Here is a 6,000-nt window from a genome sequence, read left to right as displayed (position 1 = left end):
AGCATCAGTCTGCACAAGCCCAGGGAGCCCGGGAGCAACGAAGGGCAGGCTCAAGGGAAGGCCCCACCAAGTCCTTCTGGGGGGCCTTGAATGGCAGCTGATACGTAATAAGACACAATCTATTCTGCTGATTCACAATTATGGAGACTGTGTAAGTGTGTTTTTTTTATTGATGTCCTCTAATGATGGTGTAGCAACAGTCGTTTTGCATCATTGACGTTTTATGGCAATATTTTGCAGGGTAATTTTGAGGTCCGCCTTTTTGATGGATGACCGGCCTCTTAAAAACTCACCTCCGGCCGGGCGCGGTGGCTCACGCCTGTAATCCCAGCACTTTGGGAGGCCGAGGCCGGCGAATTGCTTGAGGTCAGGAGTTCGAGACCAGTCTGGCCAATATGGTGCAACTAAAACTACTAAAACTACAAAAAAATTAGCTGGGCGTGGTGGCGTGCGCCTGTAATCCCAGCTACTCGGGAGGCTGAGGCAGGGGAATTGCTTGAACCAGGGAGGTAGGTGGAGGTTGCAGTGAGTCGATATCGCGCCACAGCACTCCAGCTTGGGCAACTGAGCGAGACTCTGTCTCAGAAAAACAAAAACAAAAACCTCACCTCGGGTCCCCCTCCCCCCACAACCAGAACAACAAATGGTCTAGTGTTCGAGGAAGAGCAAGTGAGGTTATAGTTTAGATTGCTGAGTGCACCGGACTGTTAGCACGAAACTCATTATATAGTAAAGGAAGGGGCAAGAATATTTGAAAAATATTCAACAAGGCTGACCCCAGAGGTGCTGGGGAGGGGGAGTGGAGATCTGTTTAACTGAGTTAAGGCCGCCAGTGGTGGGGAGTAGCCTACGTGGAGGGGAGGAAGGAGCGCTGGGGACTTAAGTGCACCGGGGCCAGGCCGTGTAAGCCATTGCAACATTAAGCGCTTTGCAAGGGCCAGAGGGCTGAAGCCTGGGGTTTGGGGTGGGAGTGCTGAGGCCCGAGGGCCCAGGTCCCCCTAACCTCCTCAGCCCCCACACCCGAGCTCCTGGCGCCTATGCTTCTGTGTCTGAGTTTGTCCCTAAGCGTTTCTGGCTCTTCCTGGGAGGTGTTTTGCAAAGGTCGAGGCTCCGCCGGAGCCCCCACTTTTTGAGGTGGGGTAAAGACTACTGGGGTGTCTTCTAAGACGCCTATTTTGAGGGAGATTCACCATCGGGCAGGTGGCAGGGGGTTCTCTTGGGGCAGCTGGGTGGCTTCCTTATTGGGGTGGGGGAGGGTAACACTTTAGCAGGGACCGAGGTTCCCCTGCCCCCCAGAAACAGAGGGGGTGGCCGAGGTTCCCGTCCCCTCGAGGCAGTCGTGGAAAGGCTGGGTTTGGGATGTGATGGGGGTAGCCCTGGGGACCTCTCAGTCCCACGGAGGCCACGGGGAAGGGACCGGGACCGGAGCAACTGGGGAAAGGCTTGGGTTCCCCTCACCCACCCTAGGCGTGGAGGAGCGGGGCGGGCTTGGTAGGGACGCTGGTCCCCCGACCGTGGGGCAGGGGCTGGGTTGGGACGCAGGTCCCCTCTAGGAGCCGCGGGGGAGGGGCAGAGCCGGAGTCCCTACCCTCGTGGGGGAGGGGCTGGTTCAGGACGCGGCTCCCCCGGGGCTCAGGGGCGGAGCCGGGTGGGACGCCGGGTGCCCTCCCACGGCCGTGAGGGAGGGGCCGGCGGAGGGGGCGGACCCCTGGCGGTCCTCCCGGTTGGGGTCCGCGCGCTCGCGACCGCTCCCAGCGGAGGTCACTGCCCGTGCCAGTCCCTCCCGCTGTTCCGCCCTCTCCCGCCGCCACCGCCGCCGCCGCCGCCGCGCCCGGCTCAGCGCCCCCACTCCGCGCTCGGGAGCGAGGAGTCGCCAGCGCCCCCGCCGCGCCGCCGCCGCAGCGCCCTCCGGCCGCCATTCGCCACCGAAACTTTCCAGCGCCCGCGCCCTCTCCGGGACTCGGCGGCGGCGGGGTGGGGGCGGCCCGGGGGCGGCGCGCGGCTGCTCCGGGGCGCTGGGCCCTCTTCGGCCGCCGCACGGCCGGGGCTCGGAGGCTGCCCGCCGGAGGGAGGTTCGGAGCGCGGACGGGCGCGCGGCGCCGCCACAAGTTGCGCTGTTCGCCGCGAGGTGAGTGCGCGGGGCTCGGCGGGCCGGGCGCGGGGTCCGCAAACTTCTGCGGGGAGGCGGTTCCCGCACTGACCCTCCAGGGTCTAGCCGGCGACTCGGGGCGCCCGGACGCTCCACCCGCCCCTGGAACTACTGGAGGCGCAGGTCGCCAACTGTCCCCGCGGCGCTCGGACTGGGGTGCGGCGCGCTCCCAGGAGGCTGAACAATACCCCGAGGTGGCCGCTCCCCAAAGTGCCGGCGCGCCTTGAGGGGAGAGACGGAGGTCGGCGGGGGGCTCCTTTGTTTTGGGGAGGGGTAGGTGGCCGGTAAGTTTATGGAAGCGCTCGGCTTTTCCTCTGGTGCCCCTTTGTCTGCCGATCTTGGGGCTTGTTGGGCAAACCTGCGCGACCACGGGTCGGGGGACCGGGGTGGAGGGCGGTGGCGGGATTTCCCCGCTGTTGGGAAGAGGAGCCCCATTCATCCCCGGGACGCGGGCCGTCCCGCCCGGACCCGGGTGGAAGCGCAGCCTTACGAAGTGAGGCAAGCGGCGGGCGAGGTGGCGCGGGCCCCGCGTCTGCTCAGTTTCTGAGGCGCAGAAACTGTCAAGGAAGTCAGAAGCCCCAGTCCTCCGCCCATCTCCCCAGCCCGAGCGCCACAGCTGGGCTGGGGGCACCCCTCGCCGGTCGAGGGTCTGCAGAGCGCCGCCCGGAGAGAGCGCAGACCTGTTGCTGCTCCTGGGCTCTGGCGGGGCGGGTGGGGTGGGTCTCGCAGATCCTGGGCCCCGGCCTTGCTACCCAGGGGGACCTTCCCTAAGGATGGGATCGGTGCTCGGAGTGAGGTATGGGGAGTGCGCCTTCGGGAGCCAGCGCTGGCCGGATATGTGACAACTGTGGGTCGCTGGAGGCCCGCCTGCGCTGGGATAGGGCCTGGACTTCACGTGCGGTCGCCTGTGCTCAGTCAGACCGGGGCCAGGACTCGCTCCCTGCAAGGCCTCGTGTTCCCCCAGCCAGCTGCGTTGGACGTTCCACAAAGGTAGGGACTGACGTTTATTTTCCAGTCAGTGATGTTCTGGAGCAAAACCTGAAAAGAAACAAAAACCTATCCTCTATTGTATTTGCGACTGTTTCTGCTTTGCATTGTCATGTGTGACTTGACCTGCCTTCTGGATGTTTTCCTCTCCTGACACATTCGCTGAGTTCCTGGTTTAACCTGGAAGGCGAGGGGGAAGGAAGGCAACCTCCCTGCTAAGGTCCCAGGCAGTGGCTTTGGTGTCGGAAGTGGCACTTGAGGATTTTATGAAAAGTTTACAAGTCCTTCCTAGAAAAGATGTAATTAGGAAAAATAAAATACAGAAGAATGTTCAGTATGACGCGTTTGTTTTAAAGGGTAGTCATGTCTCAAATGTGCTGCAGATTTTTGTGGAAAGCCACCAAGCTGGGTAACTAATACAAACAACAAAAGTTTTTCACCACTGGATCACGGGTCCTTAAGGCGATTCCAGCCCTTAATAGAACACACACCTGTAGGGCAAAAATGGAGATTTGTGGTGTAGTGCTGCCACCCTCGCTCCCCCACCCAGGCATTTTGCCCCTTTACTGGGCTCCGAGAACTTCTCTCTGCCAGTGGTTTTAAAGAGGAAACAGTTTGCAAAAATAATTTTATTGTAGACATACTTAGAAGTGAATGTTTCAGTTTCTGGAGTTTTCCCATCAATTATATCAGTACCACTGGTTCTGTACAACATCATCTTAGTTAGAATATTTTTTTTCACCTTTTAAGGTGAGGAACAGAGGCGGGAAAATGGTCCCTGCACAGGGAGGCCATCTCCAGCAGGTCCCAAGTGTCAGGAATTCAGATTTTCCGATATACTCCTGCTGGATAGGAGAACACCTCCTCTAGAACCTGAGCCTGGCCCCCTCCCAGTTTTCTGCAGGGCGTCCAGATTCCGGTGCTCTGCCCTGCAGCAAGTGCCCTGTGGGCCTCCTGGCTTAGCTGATCATCACAGCTTCTCTGCCCAGCGAGGCAGGACCATCCTCGCACTGCTTTCCTGATGCCTAGGATTTGCCTTTTTTCCTCCCTTAGGAAAAACAAAAAAACCTGGTATGTTACATCTGAGACGTTGTTAATCTTTCACTGCCGCATGCATTGAAAAATCAGTTCCAACCAGGAAGCAACACTAAAGGCATATTGTAAACACTTTTTTTTTTTTGAGTTGGAAAGATAAACTTTTTTCCCCCTTAACTATTTTTAGTGAGCCGGAGACTGGACTCAAGTTTTTCCCTCTGGTCTTGCCCTCTCCACTCACTTTCTGTGGGGTTGGAACACATGTACCATGCTGGCCAGACTGGCAAACATGAAAGCCACCAGAACCAAAAGCAAAGCTGGATGTGGGAAGGGGCTGAAGAAGTCCACATGTTTCTGCAGGGCAAAGAGAGCCTAGGCTGAGGAGAGGCGTTTCAGATCTCCAGGGGAGAAAGACAGCCGTTAAGGAGTCCGCCGGGCTGCTGCCTGCCTGGCCAGCGGGAGCCTGACTTCAGATGGATGCGCCTCCCAAGCTGGCCCCCTCCCATACAGCCATCGCCATCCAATATTTACGGAGAATCCACGGCATGCCTGAAAGTTGCAGAAGTGAATTGGAAACCGTTGCAAATGGAATTTGAATACATTTAAAGTTAAGATGGGAAAGAGAATATGTTGAGTTTTCAGAGGAAGTCGGTTACTGTTCCCTTGTCTCGTGTAGGTTTGTTTTTGGCCAATGGGATCAGAGAGATTGAGATGGGGCATGATAGGCGGCAGGTTCAGGAGAAAGGGAAGCTTTAGAAATGAAGGTAGAAAAGATGCTTGCTTCTTGGAACAGTATTTTCAACGTTGAGCTCTGGAATGTTGCAGCCAACTAATGGTTCTCACTTGGGACAGTTTTGTCCCCCAATTTTGAAGGGGGCATTTGCTAATGTCTGGAGACATTTCCCTTCCTGCAGCTGTTAAATTAGCAAGCAGGCTGAGCCAGCTGGGTGTGGACCTGCATTTTCCTCGTGGAGGCCCTCTTCCAAGTGTCATGGGAAAAGGGCTCCCCAAGTGTTGAGATTACAGGTGTGAGCCACTTTACTCAGTCGAAGGAGATAGAATTATTATAATGCTTGGAGCCTAACATGCCTTTTTTGTTTGTTTGTTTGTTTGTTTGAGACGAAGTCTCTCTCACAGTCCAAGCTGGAGTGCAGTGGTGCGATCTTGGCTCACTCCACCCCCGGGGTTCAAGCGACTCTCCTGCCTCAGCCTCCTAAGTAGCTGGGATTGCAGGGACCCCCCACCATACCCGGCTGATTTTTGTATTTTTAGGAGGGGTGGGGTTTCACCATGTTGGCCAGGCTGGGCTCGAACTTCTGATCTCAGGTGATCCTCCCTCCTTGGCCTCCCAAAGTGCTGGGCTTACGGGCATGAGCCACCATGCCCAGCTAGCCTAACATGCTTATAGTTTCCTGTTTTCTGAAGTTGGGAATTGGGTCTGGAAAGGTATCACCATCAGTCACGATGGTGTCTGGTAGTTTGCTTGCTTTTCCCTTATCTTTTCCCTCTTACATTTTAGGGCTGTATCTATATAATTTTATTATTTAAATTACCATATACTAAATTTGGCTCTTTGGGTGTATTATGAGTCTTGACACATGCATAGATTGGTGTGACCACCATCATAAGAGAGAGAACAATTTCCTCAGCCCAGAGATGTTTGTGGCTCTATCTCCCACAGTTCCTCCACAGTCACCCCCCCCAGCCCCGAATCTGGGGCACCCGCCCATCTGCTGTGCTCTGGAAGTCTTGGGGATCCCATCTGAATATAACACATGGTGGAATGCCTTAGGTGAATCCACCCACTCTTCCAGCACCACCTTTGCCTC

At 56.7% G+C, this 6,000-nt stretch overlaps 1 protein-coding gene across 1 annotated transcript in view; it reads left to right on the top strand.

The window, feature by feature from the left end:
- Window positions 1-1,842: 1,842 nt before the first annotated feature.
- TBL1X (transducin beta like 1 X-linked) overlaps window positions 1,843-6,000 on the top strand; it is a 259,944-nt gene continuing 255,786 nt past the window's right edge. Inside the window, 1 exon segment of the mRNA XM_033201595.1 lies at window positions 1,843-2,128. The gene's annotated coding sequence lies outside the window, so the exon portion shown is untranslated.

The sequence above is a fragment of the Trachypithecus francoisi genome, unplaced genomic scaffold (assembly GCF_009764315.1).
Source record: "Trachypithecus francoisi isolate TF-2019V2 unplaced genomic scaffold, Tfra_2.0 Lachesis_group6, whole genome shotgun sequence".
NCBI classification, from domain to species: Eukaryota; Metazoa; Chordata; class Mammalia; order Primates; family Cercopithecidae; genus Trachypithecus; species Trachypithecus francoisi.
This window is presented reverse-complemented; position numbering and strand designations above follow the sequence as displayed.